This window comes from Pristiophorus japonicus, unplaced genomic scaffold (genome assembly GCF_044704955.1).
Source record: "Pristiophorus japonicus isolate sPriJap1 unplaced genomic scaffold, sPriJap1.hap1 HAP1_SCAFFOLD_30, whole genome shotgun sequence".
Taxonomy (NCBI): Eukaryota; Metazoa; Chordata; class Chondrichthyes; family Pristiophoridae; genus Pristiophorus; species Pristiophorus japonicus.
In genome coordinates, this window is record NW_027252779.1 from 6720365 (window position 1) to 6744427 (window position 24063).

Genomic DNA, 24063 nt, shown 5'->3' on the forward strand with positions numbered 1-24063 from the left:
CTCAATTCACACCTCAATCCACAACTCATTCCACACGAAATTTCACACATCATTCCAGACAGCATTCCAAACCTCATTCCTCACGGCATTTCAAACATCATTGCACACCTCATTCCACACATCTTTCCACACATCTTTCCACACATCTTTCCACACATCATTCCACACATCATTCCACACATTATTCGACACCTCGTTCCACACATCATTCCGCACATCATTCCACACTTCATTCCACACATCATTCCACACATCATTCCACATTTCATCCCACACAACATTCCACACTTCATTCCACGTAACATTCCGCACCTCATTCCAAACATCAATCCACACATCATTTAACACATCATTCCACTCGTCATTCCACACATAATTTCACACATCATTCCACATTTCATTTCAAACCTCATTCCACACATCATTCCACACATCATTCCACACATCATTCCACACCTCATTCCACACAAGATTCCAAACATCATTCCACACATTATTCCACACCTGATCCCAATCATCATTCCAAACCTCATTCTACACATCATTTCAAACCTCCTTGCACACATAATTCCTCACAACATTCCACACATCATTCCACACTTCATTCCACACCTCATTCAACACATCATTCCACACGTTATTCCACACATCATTCCAGACATCATTCCACACCTCATTCCAAACAAGATTCCACACATCATTACACACATCATTCCATAAATAATTCCACACAACTTTCCTCTCATCATTCCACAAATCATTCTACACATCATTGTACACATCGTGCCAAACCTCATTCCACACATCATTCCGCAGGTGATACCAAAAATCATTGCAAACCTAATTCCACCCTTTATTCCACACATCATTGCACACATCATTGCACACATCATTCCACACATCATCCCACACATCATTCCACACCTTATTCTACATATCATTCCACACATTATTTCACACATCATTCCACACCTCATTCCACACGTCATTCCACACATCATTCCACACACCATTCCACACATCATTCCACACTTCATTCCACACATAATTCCACACATCTTTCCAAACCTCATTTCAAACATCATACTACACATCATTCCAAGCATCATTGATTGCATCATTTCACACATCATTCCACACATCATTCCACACATCATTCCACACACCATTCCACACATCATTCCGCACATCATTCCACACATCATTCTCACATCGGTCCACACCTTATTCCATACATCTTTCCACAACTCATTCCAAACGTCATTCCACACATCATTCCAGACATCATTCCAAACCTGATTCCAAACATTATTCCACACATCATTCCACACATCATTCCACGCAGCATTCCACAACACAATCCACCCGTCCTTCCATACATCATTCGACACCTCATTCCAATCATCATTCCACACATCATTCCAAACCTCATTCCACACGTTATTCCACACATCATTGCACACATCATTCCACACATCATTCCACACATCATCCCACACATTATTCCGCACCTCATTCTACATATCATTCCACACATCATTCTACACATCATTCCACACATCATTCCACACGTCATTCCACACATCAATCCACACACCATTCCACACATCATTCCACACTTCATTCCACACCTCATTCCACAAATCATTCCACAATTCATTCTACACGTCATTCCACACGTCATTCCACACATAATTACACACATCATTCCATACCTCATTCCACACATCATGCCACAAATCATTCCACGCATCATTCCATGCATCATTCCACACATTATTCCACACATCATACCACACATCATTCCACGCATCATTCCATGCATCATTCCACACATCATTCCACACATCATTTCACACATCATTCCACACACCATTCCACACATCATTCCGCACATCATTCGACACATCATTCACACATCATTCCACACCTCATTCCATACATCATTCCACAACTCATTCCAAACGTCATTCCACACATCATTCCAGACATCATTCCAAACCTCATTCCAAACATCATTCCACACATCATTCCACACCTCATTCCACAATCATTCCAAACATCATTCACATCATTCCACACATCATTCCACGCATCATTCCACACCTCATTCCTCCCGTCATTCCACAGAATATTCCACACATTATTCCACACAACATTTCACACATCACTCCGCACAGAATTCTACACATCATTCCACACCTCATTCCACGCATCATTTCTCACATCATTCCACAAATCATTCCACACATCATTCCACACATCATTCCACCCAACATTACACACTCATTCTACACATCATTCCAAACATCATTCCAAACATTATTCTAAACATCATTTCACAATAAATTCCAAACCTCATTCCACACATTAATCAACACATTATTCCACACCTCATTCCACACCTCATTCCACATATCATTCCACACCTCATTCCACACATCATTCCAGACATCATTCCACACCTCATTCTAAACATCATTCCACACATCATTCCACACATCATTCCACGCATCATTGCACAACACAATCCATCCGTCATTCCACACATCATTCCACACGTCATTCCATTCAGCATTCCAAAAATCATTCCAAACCTCATTCCACACATTATTCCACACATCATTCCACACCTCATTCTACACATCATTCCACACATCATTCCAAACATCATTCCACACATCATTCCACACATTATTTCACACATCATTCCACACATCATTCCACCCATCATTCCACCCCTCATTCTAATCAGCTTTCTACACATCATTCCAAACCTCATTCCACACATCATTCCACACATCATTCCAAACATCATTCCACACATCATTCCACACATCATTCCACGCATCATTCCACAACTCATTCCACCCGTCATTCTACACATCATTCCACACATCATTCCAAACATCTTACCACACATAATTCCAAACCGCATTCCACATATCATTCCACACATCATTCCACACTTCATTCCACTCATCATTCCAACCTCATTCCACACATCATTCCAAGCTTCATTTCACACCTCATTGCACACCTCAATTCACACCTCAATCCACAACTCATTCCACACGAAATTTCACACATCATTCCAGACAGCATTCCAAACCTCATTCCACACAGCATTTCAAACATCATTGCACACCTCATTCCACACATCTTTCCACACATCTTTCTACACATCTTTCCACACATCATTCCACACATCATTCCACACATTATTCGACACCTCGTTCCACACATCATTCCGCACATCATTCCACACTTCATTCCACACATCATTCCACACATCATTCCACATTTCATCCCACACAACATTCCACACTTCATTCCACGTAACATTCCGCAACTCGTTCCAAACATCAATCCACACATCATTTAACACATCATTCCACTCGTCATTCCACACATAATTTCACACATCATTCCACCTTTTCATTTCAAACCTCATTCCACACATCATTCCACACATCATTCCACACATCATTCCACACCTCATTCCACACAAGATTCCAAACATCATTCCACACATTATTCCACACCAGATCCCAATCATCATTCCAAACCTCATTCCACACATCATTTCAAACCTCCTTGCACACATAATTCCGAACAACATTCCACACATCATTCCACACTTCATTCCACACCTCATTCAACACATCATTCCACACGTTATTCCACACATCATTCCAGACATCATTCCACACCTCATTCCAAACAAGATTCCACACATCATTACACACATCATTCCATAAATAATTCCACACAATTTTCCTCTCATCATTCCACAAATCATTCTACACATCATTGTACACATCGTGCCAAACCTCATTCCACACATCATTCCGCAGGTGATACCAAAAATCATTCCACACATTATTCCACACATCATTTCACACAACATTCGACACATCATTCCACACATCATTCTACACATCATTCCAAACCTCATTCCACAAATTATTCCAAAACTCATTGCACACATCATTCCAAACCTCATTCCATACACCATTCCAAACCTCATTCCACACATCATTCCACACATCATTCCACACATCATTCCACGTATCATTTAAAATATCATTCATCATTCCAAACATCATTCCAAACATTATTCCACAAATCAGTGCAAACCTCATTCCACATATCATTCCACATATCATTCCACGCATCATTCCACAAATAATTGCAAACCTGATTTAACACATCATTCCACGCATCATTCCACACATCATTCGACACAACATTCCACACATTATTCCACACATCATTCCACACATCATTCCACACCTCATTCCACACATATTTCCACATATCATTCCACACATCATTCCACACATCATTCCAGACATCATTCCACAACACATTCCAAACTTCAGTCCACACATCATTCCAGACATCATTCCACACATCATACCACACATCATTCCACACGTCATTCCACACATCATTCCAGACATCATTCCACATATCATTTAACACATCATTCCACAAATCATTCCACACATCATTGCACACATCATTCCACACATCATTCCACACCTCATTCCACACATCATTCCGACATCATTCACATCATTCCACACATCATTCCACGCATCATTCCACAACTCATTCCACCCGTCATTCCACACATCATTCCACACATCATTGCAAACCTTATTCCACCCTTTATTCCAAACATCATTGCACACATCATTGCACACATCATTCCACACATCATCCCACACATCATTCCACACCTTATTCTACATATCATTCCACACATCATTTCACACATCATTCCACACTTCATTCCACACATCATTCCACACATCTTTCCAAACCTCATTTCACACCTCATTCCACACATCTTTCCAACATCATTCACATCATTCCACACATCATTCCACGCATCATTCCACAACTCATTCCACCCGTCATTCCAAACATCATTCCACACATCATTGCAAACCTAATTCCACCCTTTATTCCACACATCATTGCACACATCATTGCACACATCATTCCACACATCATCCCACACATCATTCCACACCTTATTCTACATATCATTCCACACATTAATTCACACATCATTCCACACCTCATTCCACACGTCATTCCACACATCATTCCACACACCATTCCACACATCATTCCACACTTCATTCCACACATAATTCCACACATCTTTCCAAACCTCATTTCAAACATCATACTACACATCATTCCACGCATCATTGATTGCATCATTTCACACATCATTCCACACATCATTCCACACATCATTCCACACACCATTCCACACATCATTCCGCACATCATTCCACACATCATTCTCACATCGGTCCACACCTTATTCCATACATCTTTCCACAACACATTCCAAACGTCATTCCACACATCATTCCAGACATCATTCCAAACCTGATTCCAAACATTATTCCACACATCATTCCACACATCATTCCACGCAGCATTCCACAACACAATCCACCCGTCCTTCCATACATCATTCGACACCTCATTCCAATCATCATTCCACACCTCATTCCAAACCTCATTCCACACGTTATTCCACACATCATTGCACACATCATTCCACACATCATTCCACACATCATCCCACACATTATTCCGCACCTCATTCTACATATCATTCCACACATCATTCAACACATCATTCCACACATCATTCCACACGTCATTCCACACATCAATCCACACACCATTCCACACATCATTCCACACTTCATTCCACACCTCATTCCACAAATCATTCCACAATTCATTCTACACGTCATTCCACACGTCATTCCACACATAATTACACACATCATTCCATACCTCATTCCACACATCATGCCACAAATCATTCCACGCATCATTCCATGCATCATTCCACACATTATTCCACACATCATACCACACATCATTCCACGCATCATTCCATGCATCATTCCACACATCATTCCACACATCATTTCACACATCATTCCACACACCATTCCACACATCATTCCGCACATCATTCGACACATCATTCACACATCATTCCACACCTCATTCCATACATCATTCCACAACTCATTCCAAACGTCATTCCACACATCATTCCAGACATCATTCCAAACCTCATTCCAAACATCATTCCACACATCATTCCACACCTCATTCCACAATCATTCCAAACATCATTCACATCATTCCACACATCATTCCACGCATCATTCCACACCTCATTCCTCCCGTCATTCCACAGAATATTCCACACATTATTCCACACAACATTTCACACATCACTCCGCACAGAATTCTACACATCATTCCACACCTCATTCCACGCATCATTTCTCACATCATTCCACAAATCATTCCACACATCATTCCACACATCATTCCACCCAACATTACACACTCATTCTACACATCATTCCAAACATCATTCCAAACATTATTCTAAACATCATTTCACACTAAATTCCAAACCTCATTCCACACATTAATCAACACATTATTCCACACCTCATTCCACACCTCATTCCACACATCATTCCACATATCATTCCACACCTCATTCCACACATCATTCCAGACATCATTCCACACCTCATTCTAAACATCATTCCACACATCATTCCACGCATCATTGCACAACACAATCCATCCGTCATTCCACACATCATTCCACACGTCATTCCATTCAGCATTCCAAAAATCATTCCAAACCTCATTCCACACATTATTCCACACATCATTCCACACATCATTTCACACATCATTCCACACATCATTCCACCCAACAGTACACACTCATTCTACACATCATTCCAAACGTCATTCCAAACATTATTCTAAACATCATTTCACACTAAATTCCAAACCTCATTCCACACATTAATCAACACATTATTCCACACCTCATTCCACATCTCATTCCACACATCATTCCAGATATCATTCCACACCTCATTCAACACATCATTCCAGACATCATTCCACACCTCATTCTAAACATCATTCCACACCTCATTCCACGCATCATTGCACAACACAATCCATCCGTCATTCCACACATCATTCCACACGTCATTCCATTCAGCATTCCAAAAATCATTCCAAACCTCATTCCACACATTATTCCACACATCATTCCACACATCATTCCACACATCATTATTCACATCATTCTAAACATCATTCCACACATCATCCACAATTCATTCCACACAGCAATCTCCGCATCATTCCAAGCATCATTCCACGCATCATTCCACACATCATTCCAAATCTCATTCCACAAATCATTCCACACATCATCCTGCACATCATTCAACATATCATGCCAAACCTCATTCCACACATCATTCCACACGTCATTCCATACATCAATCCACACACCATTCCACACATCATTCCACACTTCATTCCACATCTCATTCCACAAATCATTCCACAATTCATTCCACACGTCATTTCACACGTCATTCCACACATAATTACATTGGATCAATTGGGCTTGTATTCACTGGAGTTCAGAAGAATGAGAGGGGACCTCATAGAAACGTTTAAAATTCTGACGGGTTTAGACAGGTTAGATGCAGAAAGAATGTTCCCAATGTTGGGGAAGTCCAGAACCAGGGGTCACAGTCTGAGGATAAGGGGTAAGCCATTTAGGACCGAGATGAGGAGAAACTTCTTCACCCAGAGAGTGGTGAACCTGTGGAATTCTCTACCACAGAAAGTAGTTGAGGCCAATTCACTAAATATATTCAAAAGGGAGTTAGATGAAGTCCTTACTACTCGGGGGATCAAGGGTTATGGCGAGAAAGCAGGAAGGGGGTACTGAAGTTTCATGTTCAGCCATGAACTCATTGAATGGCGGTGCAGGCTAGAAGGGCTGAATGGCCTGCTCCTGCACCTATTTTCTATGTTTCTATGTTTCTACATCATTCCAAACCTCATTCCACACATCATACCACAAATCATTCCACGCATCATTCCATGCATCATTCCACACATCATTCCACACATCATACCACACATCATTCCACGCATCATTCCACACCTCATTCCATACATCATTCCACAACTCATTCCAAACGTCATTCCACACATCATTCCAGACATCATTCCAAACCTCATTCCAAACATCATTCCACACATCATTCCAGACCTCATTCCACAAATCATTCCAAACATCATTCACATCATTCCACACATCATTCCACGCATCATTCCACAACTCATTCCACCCGTCATTCCACAGAATATTCCACACATTATTCCACACAACATATCACACATCACTCCGCACAGAATTCTACACATCATTCCACACCTCATGCCACGCATCATTCCACACATCATTCCACAAATCATTCCACACATTATTCCACACCTCATTCCACACCTCATTCCACACATCATTCCACATATCATTCCACACCTCATTCCACACATCATTCCAGACATCATTCCGCACCTCATTCTAAACATCATTCCACACATCATTCCACGCATCATTCCACAACACAATCCATCCGTCATTCCACACATCATTCCACACGTCATTCCATTCAGCATTCCAAAAATCATTCCAAACCTCATTCCACACATTATTCCACACCATTCCACACATCATTCCACACATCATTATTCACATCATTATAAACATCATTCCACACATCATCCACAATTCATTCCACACAGCATTCCCCGCATCATTCCAAGCATCATTCCACACATCATTCCACACATCATTCCAAACCTCATTCCACGCATCATTCCATGCATCATTCCACACATCATTCCACACATCATTTCACACATCATTCCACACACCATTCCACACATCATTCCGCACATCATTCCACACATCATTCACACATCATTCCACACCTCATTCCATACATCATTCCACACATCATTCCAGACCTCATTCCACAAATCATTCCAAACATCATTCCACACATCATTCCACACATCATTCCAAACCTCATTCCAAACATCATTCCACACATCATTCCAGACCTCATTCTCAAATCATTCCAAACATCATTCACATCATTCCACACATCATTCCACACATCATTCCACAACTCATTCCACCCGTCATTCCACAGAATATTCCACACATTATTCCACACAACATTTCACACATCACTCCGCACAGAATTCTACACATCATTCCACACCTCATTCCACGCATCATTCCACACATCATTCCACAAATCATTCCACACATCATTCCACACATCATTCCACCCACCATTACACACTCATTCTAACACATCATTCCAAACATCATTCCAAACTTTATTCTAAACATCATTTCACACAACATTCCACGCATCATTCCACAACACAATCCACCCGTCATTCCACACTTCATTCCACACGTCATTCCATTCAGCATTCCAAAAATCATTCCAGACCTCATTCCACACATTATTCCACACATCATTCCACACATCATTCCACACATCATTATTCACATAATTCTAAACATCATTCCACACATCATCCACAATTCATTCCACACAGCATTCCACGCATCATTCCAAGCATCATTCCACACATCATTCCACACATCATTCCAAAAATCATTCCACACATCCTTCCACACTTCATTCCACACATCATTCCACACATCATTCCACAACACATTCCACAAATAATTCCACACATCATTCCACACCTCATTATAAACATCATTCCACACGTCATTCCACACATCATTCCACTCATCATTCCACACATCATTGCACAATTCATTCTCACATCAATCCACACATCATTCCACGCATCATTCTTGGCATCAATTCACACATCATTCCATACATCATTCCACACATCATTCCACAACTCATTCCACACGTCATTCCACACGTCATTCCACACATCATTCCACACATCATTCCAAACCTCATTCCACAGATCATTCCACACATCATTCCACATATCATTCCAAACCTCATTCCACGCATCATTCCATACATCATTCCAAACATCATTCCACAAATCATTCCACACATCATTCCACACAACATTTCACACATCATTCCAAACCTCATTCCACACATCATTAAACACATCATTCCACCACATCATTCCGCACATCATTCCACACATCATTCCACACATCATTCCACAACTCATTCCACCCGTCCTTCCACACATCTTTCCAAACATCATTCCACAAATCATTCCAAACCTCATTCCAAACATAATTCCACACATCATTCTACGCATAATTCCACAACTCATTCCACCCGTCATTCCACACATCATTCCACCCATCATTCCATACCTCATTCTACACATCATTCCACACTTCATTCCAAACATCATTCCACATTTCATTCCACACATCATTCCACAAATCATCCCACACATCATGCCACACATCGTTCTAAACATCATTCCAAACATCATTCCACACATCATTCCACTGATCATTCCACACATCATTCCACACATCATTCAACATATCATTACAAACCTCATTCCACACATCCTTACAAACATCATTCCACACATCATTCCACACATCATTCCACAGCTCATTCTAAACATCCTTACAAACATCATTCCACACATCATTCCACACATCATTCCACACATCATTCCACACATCATTCCACACCTCATTCCATAAATTATTCCACACATCATTCCAGAGCTCATTCTAAACATCATACCACGCATCATTCCACACATCATTCCACACATAATTCAACACCTAATTCAACACATCATTCCACACATCATTCCAGACTTCATTCCATATATCATTCCACACCTCATTCCACACATCATTCTACACATCAATCCACATATCATTCCACACATCATTCCACACATCATTCCACATATCATTCCACACCTGAATCCACACATCAATCCACACATCATTTCACACATCATTCCAGACATCATTTCACACCTGAATCCACACATCAATGCACACATCATTCCACACATCATTCCACACATCATTTCAAACCTCATTCCACACATCATTGCACAATTGATTCCAAACATCATTCCACGCATCATTCCTAGCATCATTCCACACATCATTCCACACATCATTCCAAACCTCATTCCACAAATCATTCCACACGTCATCCTACACATCATTCAACATATCACGACAAACCTCATTCCACACATCCTTCCACACTTCATTCCACACATCATTCCACAAATCATTCCACATCTCATTCCACAAATAATTCCACACTTCATTCCACACCTCAGTATAAACATCATTCCACACATCATTCCACACATCATTCTACTCATCATTCCAAACATCATTGCACAATTCATTATCACATCAATCCACACTTCATTCCACGCATCATTCTTGGCATCATTCCACACATCATTCCACACATCATTCCACACGTCAATCAACAAATCATTCCACACATCATTCCACACATCATTCCACAACTCATTCCATACGTCATTCCACACGTCATTCCACACGTCATTCCACACATCATTCCAAACCTCATTTAACAGATCATTCCAAACATCATTCCTCATATCATTCCAAACCTCATTCCACGCATCATTCCATACATCATTCCAAACATCATTCCACAAATTATTCCAAATCTCATTCCACACATCATTAAACACATCATTCCACCAGATCATTCCGCACATCATTCCTCACATCATTCCACAACTCATTCCACCCATCGTTCCACACATCATTCCTCACATCTTTCCAAACATCATTCCAATATTCATTCCACGCATAATTCCACACATTATTCCAAGCATCATTCCACAACTGATTCCACCCGTCATTCCACACATCATTCCACCCATCTTTCCATACCTCATTCTATACATCACTCCACACTTCATTCCAAACATCATTCCACATTTAATTCCACACATCATTCCACAAATCATCCCACACATCATTCCACACCTCGTTCTAAACATCATTCCAAACATCATTCATCACATCATTCCACCGATCATTCCACAAATCATTCCAAACATCATTCAACATATCATTACAAACCTCATTCCACACATCCTTCCACACATCATTCCACACGTCATTTCACACATCATTCCACATCTCATTCCACAAATCATTACACACATCATTCCACAGCTCATTCTAAACATCATTCCACACATCATTCCACACATCATCCGCTCATTATTCCACACTTCATTGCGCAATTCGTTCTCACATCAATCCACACATCATTCCACAAATCATTCCACGCATCATTCCACAAATCATTCCACACTTAATTCCACACCTAATCCCACACATCATTCCACACATCATTCCAGGCCTCATTCCACACATCATTCCACATATCATTCCACACTTCTTTTCAATCAACATTCCACACATCATTCCAAACCTCATTGAACCCTTTATTCCACACATCATTCCACACCTCATTCTACATATCATTCCATACATCATTCCAAACATCATTCCACACCTCATTCCACACGTCATTCCACACATCATTCCACAGACCATTCCACACATCATTCCATACTTCATTCCACACCTCATTCCACAAATCATTCCACAACTCATTCCACAACTCATTCCACACGTCGTTCCACACATAATTCCACACATCATTCCAAACCTCATTCCACACTTCATACCACACATCATTCCACGGACCATCCATGCATCATTTCACACATCATTCCACACATAATTCCCGACTTCATTACAGACATTATACCATACATCATTCCACACCTCATTCCACACCTCATTCCACGCATCATTCCACACATCATTCCACACATCATTCCAGATATCATTCCACACATCATTCCAAACATCATTCCAAAGCTCATTCCAAATATCATTCCACACATCATTCCACACATCATTCCACATTTCATTCCACACATCATTCCACACCTCTTTCCACACATCATTCCACAAACCATTCCACACATCATTCAACACCTCATTTCACACGTCATTCCCCGCCTCAATTCACACCTCATTCCACAACTCATTCCACACGTCATTTCACACATCATTCCACATATCATTCCACACATCATTTCACATATCATTACACACATCCTTGCACAGCTCATTCCACACATCATTCCACACATCATTCCAAACATCATTCCACATCTCATTTCACAGCTCATTCCACACCTCAATTCACACCTCATTCCTCAACTCATCCCACAGGAAATTTCACAGATCATTCCACACATCATTCCACACATCATTCCACACATCATTCCACACATCATTCTAAACGTCATTCCATACATCATAGAAACATAGAAACATAGAAAATAGGTGCAGGAGCAGGCCATTCAGCCCTTCTAGCCTGCACCGCCATTCAATGAATTCATGGCTGAACATGGAACTTCAGTACCCCATTCCTGCTTTCTCGCCATAACCCTTGATCCCCCGAGTAGTAACTCCCTTTTGAATATATTTAGTGAATTGGCCTCAACTACTTTCTGTGGTAGAGAATTCCACAGGTACACCACTCTCTGGGTGAAGAAGTTTCTCCTCATCTCGGTCCTAAATGGCTTAAACCTTATCCTCAGTCTGTGACCCCTGGTTCTGGACTTCCCCAACATTGGGAACATTCTTCCTGCATCTAACCTGTCTAAACCCGTCAGAATTTTAAACGTTTCTATGAGGTCCCCTCTCATTCTTCTGAACTCCAGTGAATACAAGCCCAGTTGATCCAGTCTTTCTTGATAGGTCAGTCCCGCCATCCCGGGAATCAGTCTGGTGAATCTTCGCTGCACTCCCTCAATAGCAAGAATGTCCTTCCTCAAGTTAGGAGACCAAAACTGTACACAATACTCCAGGTGTGGCCTCACCAAGGCCCTGTACAACTGTAGCAACACCTCCCTGCCCCTGTATTCAAATCCCCTCGCTATGAAGGCCAACATGCCATTTGCTTTCTTAACCACCTGCTGTACCTGCATGCTAACCTTCAAAAACTGATGTACCATGACATCCAGGTCTCGTTGCACCTTCCCTTTTCCTAATCTGTCAACACTCATATAATAGTCTGTCTCTCTGTTTTTACCACCAAAGTGGATAACTTCACATTTATCCACATTATACTTCATCTGCCATGCATTTTCCCACTCACCTAACCTATCCAAGTCACTCTGCAGCCGAATAGCATCTTCCTCGCAGCTCACACTGCCACCCAACTTAGTGTCATCCGCAAATTTGGAGATACTGCATTTAATCCCCACGTCTAAATCATTAATGCACAATGTAAACAGCTGGGGCCCCAGCACAGAACCTTGCGGCACCCCACTAGTCACTGCCTGCCGTTCTGAAAAGTACCCGTTTAATCCTACTCTTTGCTTCCTGTCTGACAACCAGTTCTCAATCCACGTCAGCACACTGCCCCCAATCCCATGTGCTTTAACTTTGCACATTAATCTCTTGTGTGGGACCTTGTCGAAAGCCTTCTGAAAGTCCAAATATACCACATCAACTGGTTCTCCTTTGTCCACTTTACTGGAAACATCCTCAAAAAATTCCAGAAGATTTGTCAAGCATGATTTCCCTTTCACAAATCCATGCTGACTTGGACCTATCATGTCACCATTTTCCAGATGCACTGCTATGACATCCTTAATAATTCATTCCATCATTTTACCCACTACTGAGGTCAGCCTGACCAGTCTATAAGTCCCTGTTTTCTCTCTCCCTCCTTTTTTAAAAAGTGGGGTTACATTGGCTACCCTCCACTCCATAGGAACTGATCCAGAATCAATGGAATGTTGGAAAATGACTGTCAATGCATCCGCTATTTCCAAGGCCACCTCCTTAAGTACTCTGGGATGCAGTCCATCAGGCCCTGGGGATTTATCGGCCTTCAATCCCATCAATTTCCCCAACACAATTTCCCGACTAATAAAGATTTCCTTCAGTTCCCCCTCCTTACTAGATCCTCTGACCCCTTTTATATCCGGAAGGTTGTTTGTATCCTCCTTAGTGAATACCGAACCAAAGTACTTGTTCAATTGGTCTGTCATTTCTTTGTTCCCCGTTATGACTTCCACTGATTCTGACTGCAGGGTACCTACGTTTGTCTTTACTAACCTTTTTCTCTTTACATACCTATAGAAACTTTTGCAATCCACCTTAATGTTCCCTGCAAGCTTCTTCTCTTACTCCATTTTCCCTGCCCTAATCAAACCCTTTGTCCTCCTTTGCTCAGTTCTAAATTTCTCCCAGTCCCCAGGTTCGCTGCTATTTCTGGCCAATTTGTATGCCACTTCCTTGGCTTTAATACTATCCCTGATTTCCCTAGATAGCCACGGTTGAGCCACCTTCCCTTTTTTATTTTTACGACAGACAGCAATGTACAATTGTTGTAATTCATCCATGCGGTCTCTAAATATCTGCCATTGCCCATCCACAGTCAATCCCCTAAGCATCATTCGCCAATCTATCCTAGCCAATTCACGCCTCATATCTTCAAAGTTACCCTTCTTTAAGTTCTGGACCATGGTCTCTGAATTTACTGTTTCATTCTCCATCCTAATGCAGAATTCCACCATATTATGGTCACTCTTCCCCAAGGGGCCTCGCACAATGAGATTGCTAATTAATCCTCTCTCATTACACAACACCCAGTCTAAGATGGCCTCCCCCCTAGTTGGTTCCTCAACATATTGGTCTAGAAAACCATCCCTTATGCACTCCAGGAAATCCTCCTCCACCGTATTGCGTCCAGTTTGGCTAGCCCAATCTATGTGCATATTAAAGTCACCCATTAAAACTGGTACACCTTTATTGCATGCACCCCTAATTTCCTGTTTGATGCCCTCCCCAACATCCCTATTACTGTTTGGAGGTCTGTACACAACTCCTACTAACGTTTGTTGCCCTTTGGTGTTCTGCAGCTCTACCCATATAGATTCCACATCATTCAAGCTAATGTCTTTCCTAACTATTGCATTAATCTCCTCTTTAACCAACAATGCTACCCCACCTCCTTTTCCTTTTATTCTATCCTTACTGAATGTTGAATACCCCTGATTGTTGAATTCCCAGCCCTGATCATCCTGGAGCCACGTCTCCGTAATCCCAATCACATCATATTTATTAACATCTATTAGCACAATTAATTCATGTACCTTATTGCGGATACTCCTTGCATTAAGACACAAAGCCTTCAGGCTTGTTTCTTTAACACCCTTTGTCCTTTTAGAATTTTGCTCTACAGTGGCCCTTTTTGTTCTTTGCCTTGGGTTTCTCCGCCCTCCAATTTTCCTCATCTCCTTTCTGTCTTTTGCTTTTGCCTCCTTTTTGTTTCCGTCTGTCTCCCTGCATTGGTTCCCATCCCCCTGCCATATTAATTTAAATCCTCCCCAACAGCACTAGCAAACACTCCCCCGAGGACATTGGTTCCGGTCCTGCCTAGGTGCAGACCGTCCGGTTTGTACTGGTCCCACCTCTCCCAGAACCGGTCCCAATACCCCAGGAATTTGAATCCCTCCCTGCTGCACCACTGCTCAAGCCACGTATTCAACTGCGCTATCCTGCGATTCCTACTCTGACTATCACGTGGCACTGGTAGCAATCCCGAGATTACTACTTTTGAGGTCCTAATTTTTAATTTAGCTCCTAGCTCCTTAAATTCGTTCGTAGGACCTCATCCCTTTTTTTTACCGATGTCGTTGGTACCAATGTGCACCACGACAACTGGCTGTTCTCCCTCCCATTTCAGAATGTCCTGCACCCGCTCCGAGACATCTTTGACCCTTGCACCAGGGAGGCAACATACCTTCCTGGAGTCTCGGTCGCGGCCGCAGAAACGCCTATCTATTCCCCTCACCATTGAATCCCCTATCACTATTGCTGTCCCACTCTTATTCTTGCCCTCCTGTGCAGCAGAGCCAGCCACGGTGCCATGAACGTGGCTGCTGCTGCCCTCCCCTGATGAGTCATCCCCCTCAACAGTACTCAAAACAGTGTATCTGTTTTGCAGGGGGATGACCACAGGGGTCCCTGCACTACCTTCCTTGCACTACTCTTCCTGCTGGTCTTCCATTCCCGAGCTGGCTGTGGACCCTTTCCCTGCGGTAAGACCAACTCACTGCACGTGATACTCACGTCATTCTCAGCATCATGGATGCTCCAGAGTAAATCCACCCTCAGCTCCAATTCCATAACGCGGTCCGTCAGGAGCTGGATGTGGATACACTTCCTGCACACGTAGTCGTCTAGGACACCGTCATTCCAAACATCATTTCTCACCTCATTCCACAAATCTTTCCACACATCGTTCCATACATCATTCCACACATCATTCCACACATCATTCCAAACATCATTCCACACCTCATTCCACACATTATTCCGGACATCATTCCACACCTCATTCCACATATCATTCCACACATCATTCCACACATCATTCCACACATCATTCCACACACCATAAGACTCATTATTCCACACATCATTCCACACATTATTCCAAATCTCATTCCACACATCATTCCACTCATCATTCAACAATTCATTCCACCCGTCATTCTACACATCATTCCACACATCATTCCACACATCATTCCAAACATCTTTCCACACATAATTCCAAACCGCATTCCACACATCATTCCACACATCATTCCACACCTTATTCCACACGTCATTCCACACATCATTCCACACACTATTCCACACATCATTCCATACTTCATTCCACACCTCATTCCACAAATCATTCCACCACTCATTCCACAAGTCATTCCACACGTCATTCCACACATAATTCCACACATCATTCCAAACCTCATTCCACACATCATACCACACATCATTCCACGCATCAATCCATGCATCATTTCACACATCATTCCACACATCATTCCAGACTTCATTGCACACATCATTCCACACATCATTCCACACCTAATTCCACACATCATTCCAAACATCATTCCAAAGCTCATTCCAAACATCATTCCACACATCATTCCACACATCATTCCACATTTCATTGACACAACATTCCACACCTCATTCCACACATCATTCCACAAACGATTCCACACATCATTCAACACCTCATTTCACACCTCAATCCCCGCCTCAAATCACACCTCATTCCACAACTCATTCCACACGTCATTTCACACTTCATTCTACATATCATTCCGCACATCATTTCAAACATCATTCTAAACCTCATTCCATACATCATCCCAAACATCATTCCACACCTCATTCCACACATCATTCCAAACATCATTCCAAAGCTCAATCCAAACATCATTCCACACGTCATTCCACACGTCATTCCACACATTATTCCACACATCATTCCAAACCTCATTCCACACATCATACCACACATCATTCCACGCATCATTCCATGCATCATTCCACACATCATTCCAGACTTCATTACACACATCATTCCACACATCATTCCACACATCATTCCACACATCATTCTGCACATCATTTCACACCTCATTCGACACATCATTCCACACATCATTCCACACATTATTCCAAAGCTCATTCCACACATCATTCCACACATCATTTCACACATTATTCCAAATCTCATTCCACACATCATTCCACGCATCATTCAACAATTCATTCCACCCGTCATTCTACACATCATTCTACACATCATTCCACAAATCATTCCACACATCATTCCACGCATCATTCCACAACTCATTCCGCCCGTTATTCTACACATCATACCACACATCATTCCAAACATCTTTCCACACATATTTCCAAACCGCATTCCACACATCATTCCACACATCATTGCACACACCATTCCACACATCATTCCATACTTCATTCCACACCTCATTCCACAAATCATTCCACAACTCATTCCACACGTCATTCCACACGTCATTCCACACATCATTCCACACATCATTCCAGCCCTCTTTCCACACATCATACCACACATCATTCCACGCATCATTCCATGCATCATTTCACACATCATTCCACACATCATTCCAGACTTCATTACACATGTCATTCCACACATCATTCCACACCTCATACCACACCTCATTCCACACCTCATTCCTCACCTCATTCCAAGCATCATTCCACACATCATTCCACACATCATTCCTCATATCATTCCACACATCATTCCAAACATCATTCCAAAGCTCATTCCAAAAATCATTCCACACATCATTCCACACATCATTCCACATTTCATTGCACACATCATTCCACACCTCATTCCACACATCATTCCACAAATCATTCCACACATCATTCAACACCTCATTTCGCACCTCATTCCCCACCTCACTTCACACCTCAGTCCACAACTCATTCCACACGTCATTTCACACTTTATTCCACATCTCATTCCGCACATCATTTCACATATCGTTCCACACATCATTGCACAGCTCATTCCACACATCATTCAACACATCATTCCACACATCATTCCTCACCTCATTTCACACCTCATTCCACACCTCAATTCACACCTCATTCCTCAACTCATCCCACACAAAATTTCACACATCATTCCACACATCATTCCACACATCATTCCACACATCATTCTAAACCTTATTCATTACATCATTCCAAACATCATTCCAAACCTCATTCTACACATCTTTCCACACATCGTTCCACACATCATTCCACACATCATTCCACACATCATTCCAAACATCATTCCACAACTCATTCCACACATTATTCCGGACATCATTCCACATCTCATTCCACACATCATTCCACACATCATTCCACACATCAATCCACACACCTATCGACACATCATTCCACACATCTTTCCACACCACTTTCCACACCGCATTCCAGACATCATTACACACATCATTCCAAACATCATTCCATACATCATTCGAAACCTCATTCCACACTTTATTCTACACATCATTCCACACATCATTCCACACATCATTCCACACCTCATTCTACACATGTTTCCACACATCATTCCAAACAGCATTCCACACCTCATTCCTCAAATCATTCCACACATCATTCCACACATCATTCCACACATCATTTCCCATCATTCCGCACATCATTCCACACCTCATTTCACACATCATTCCACACATCTATCCAAACATAATAACACACATCACTCAACACATCATTCCACACATCATTACACATATCATTCCACAAATCATTCCACGTAGCATTTAACACATCATTACACACATCATTCCACACATCATTCCATACATCATTCCACAAATTATTCCACACATCATTCCACACTTCATTCCACTCATCATTCCAGCCTCATTCCTCACATCATTCCATGCATCATTCCACACATCATTCCACACATCATTCCAGATATCATTCCACACCTCATTCTAAACATTATTCGAATCATCATTCGACACATCATACCACACATAATTCCACACATTATTCCAAATCTCATTCCACACATCATTCCACACATCTATTCAAACATCATTCCTCACATCACTCAACACATTATTCCACACCTCATTCCAAACATCATTCCACACATCTATCCAAACATAATACCACACATCACTCAACACATCATTCCACACATCATTACACATATCATTCCACAAATCATTCCACGTATCATTTAACACATCATTACACACATCATTCCACACATCATTCCACACATCATTCCACAAATTATTCCACGCATCATTCCACACTTCATTCCACTCATCATTCCAACCTCATTCCACACATCATTCCACGCATCATTCCACAATTCATTCCACCCGTCATTCTACACATCATTCCAAACATCATTCCAAACATCTGTCCACACATAATTCCAAACCGCATTCCATACATCATTCCACACATCATTCCACACCTCATTCCACACATCATTCCATACATAATTCCACAACTAATTCCAACTTCATTCCACACATCATTCCAGACATCATTCCAAAACTCATTCAACACATCATTACAAAGCTCATTCCAAACAACATTCCACACCTCATTCCACACATCTTTTCACACATCGTTCCACACATCATTCCGAACATCATTCCACAACTCATTCCACACATTATTCCGGACATCATTCCACAGATAATTCCAAACCGCATTCCATACATCATTCCAAACATCATTCCACACATCATTCCACACATCATTCCACACACCATTCGACACATCATTCCAAACATCATTCCACACCACTTTCCACAACGCATTCCACACATCATTCCACACATCATTCCAAACATCATTCCTTACATCATTCGAAACGTCATTCCACACATTATTCTAAACATCATTCCACACTTCATTCCACACATCATTCCACACCTCATTCTACACATCATTCCACACATCATCCAAACATCATTCCACACCACATTCCTCACATCATTCCACACATCATTCCACACATCATTCCACACATCATTCCACCAATCATTCCACACCTCATTCTACTCAGCTTTCTACACTTCTTTCCAAACCTCATTCCACACATCATTCCACACATTATTCCACACATCATTCCACACATCATTCCACACATCATTCCACACATCATTCCACCAATCATTCCACACCTCATTCTACTCAGCTTTCTACACTTCTTTCCAAACCTCATTCCACACATCATTCCACACATTATTCCACACATCATTCCACACATCATTCCACACATCATTCTACACATCATTCCACACGTCATTCCACACATCATTCCACAAATCATTCCACACCTCATTCCAAACAAGATTCCACACATCATTTCACACATCATTCCACAAACCATTCCACACATCATTCAATACCTCATTTCACACCTCATTCCCCGCCTCAATTCACACCTCAGTCCACAACTCATTCCACACGTCATGTCATACTTTATTCCACATCTCATTCCGCACATCATTTCACATATCATTCCACACATCATTGCACAGCTCATTCCACACATCATTCCACACATCATTCCAAACATCATTCCAGACCTCATTTCACACCTCATTCCAAACCTCAATTCACACCTCATTCCTCAACTCATCCCACACGAAATTTCACACATCATTCCACACATCATTCTAAACATCATTCCACACATCATTCTAAACCTCATTCCTTACATCATTCCAAACATCATTCCAAACCTCATTCCACACATCTTTTCACACATCGTTCCACACATCATTCCACACATCATTCCACACATCATTCCAAACATAATTCCACACCTCATTCCACACATTATTCCGGACATCATTCCACACCTCATTCCACACATCATTCCACACATCATTTCACACAACAATCCACACACCATTCGACACATCATTCCACACTTCATTCCACACCACTTTCCACACCGCATTCCAGACATCATTCCACACATCATTCCAAACATCATTCCATACATCATTCGAAACCTCATTCCACACTTTATTCTACACATCATTCCACACATCATTCCAAACATCATTTCACACCTCATTCTACACATGTTTCCACACATCATTCCACACATCATTCCACACATCATTCCACCCATCATTCCACACATCATTCCACATCTCATTGCACACATCATTCCACACATCTATCCAAACATAATTCCACACATCACTCAACACATCATTCCACACATCATTACACATATCATTCCACAACTCATTCCACGTATCATTTAACACATCATTCCACACATCATTTCACACATCATTCCACACATCATTCCACAAATAATTCCACACATCATTCCACACTTCATTCCACTCATCATTCCAACCTCATTCCACACGTCATTCCATGCATCATTCAACAACTCATTCCACCCGTAATTCTACACATCATTCCACACGCCATTCCACACATCATTCCACACATCATTCCACACATCATTCCACAACTCATTCCACCCGTCATTCTACACATCATTCCACACATCATTCCAAACATCTTTCCACACATAATTCCAAACCGCATTTCATACATCATTCCACAACTCATTCCAAACTTCATTCCACACATCATTCCAGACATCATTCCAAACCTCATTCCACACATCATTCCACACAACATTACACATGTAATTCCACACATCATTCCACACATCATTCCACACCTCATTCCACACATCATTCCAAACATCATTCCACACATCATTCACATTATTCCACACATCATTCCACGCATCATTCCACACATTATTCCACACATCATTTCACACATCATTCCACACACCATTCCACACATCATTCAACAACTCATTCCACACATCATTCCACACATCCTGCCACAAATCATTCCACACCGCATTCTACGCATCATTCCACACCTCATGCCACATCTCATTCCTCACATCATTCCACACATCATTCCACACCTCATTCCACACTTCATTCCAGATATCATTCCACACCTCATTCTAAACATTATTCCAAACATCATTCGACACATCATACCACACATCATTCCACACATTATTCCAAATCTCATTCCACACATCATTCCACACATCGATCCAAACATCATTCCACACATCACTCAACACCTCATTCTAAACATTATTCCAAACATCATTCCACACATCATTCCACAAATTATTCCACGCATCATTCCACACTTCATTCCACTCATCATTCCAACCTCATTCCACACATCATTCCACGCATCATTCCACAACTCATTCCACCCGTCATTCTACACATCATTCCAAACATCATTCCAAACATCTGTCCACACATAATTCCAAACCGCATTCCATACATCATTCCACACATCATTCCACACCTCATTCCACACATCATTCCATACATAATTCCACAACTAATTCCAACTTCATTCCACACATCATTCCAGACATCATTCCAAAACTCATTCAACACATCATTACAAAGCTCATTCCAAACAACATTCCACACCTCATTCCACACATCTTTTCACACATCGTTCCACACATCATTCCGAACATCATTCCACAACTCATTCCACACATTATTCCGGACATCATTCCACAGATAATTCCAAACCGCATTCCA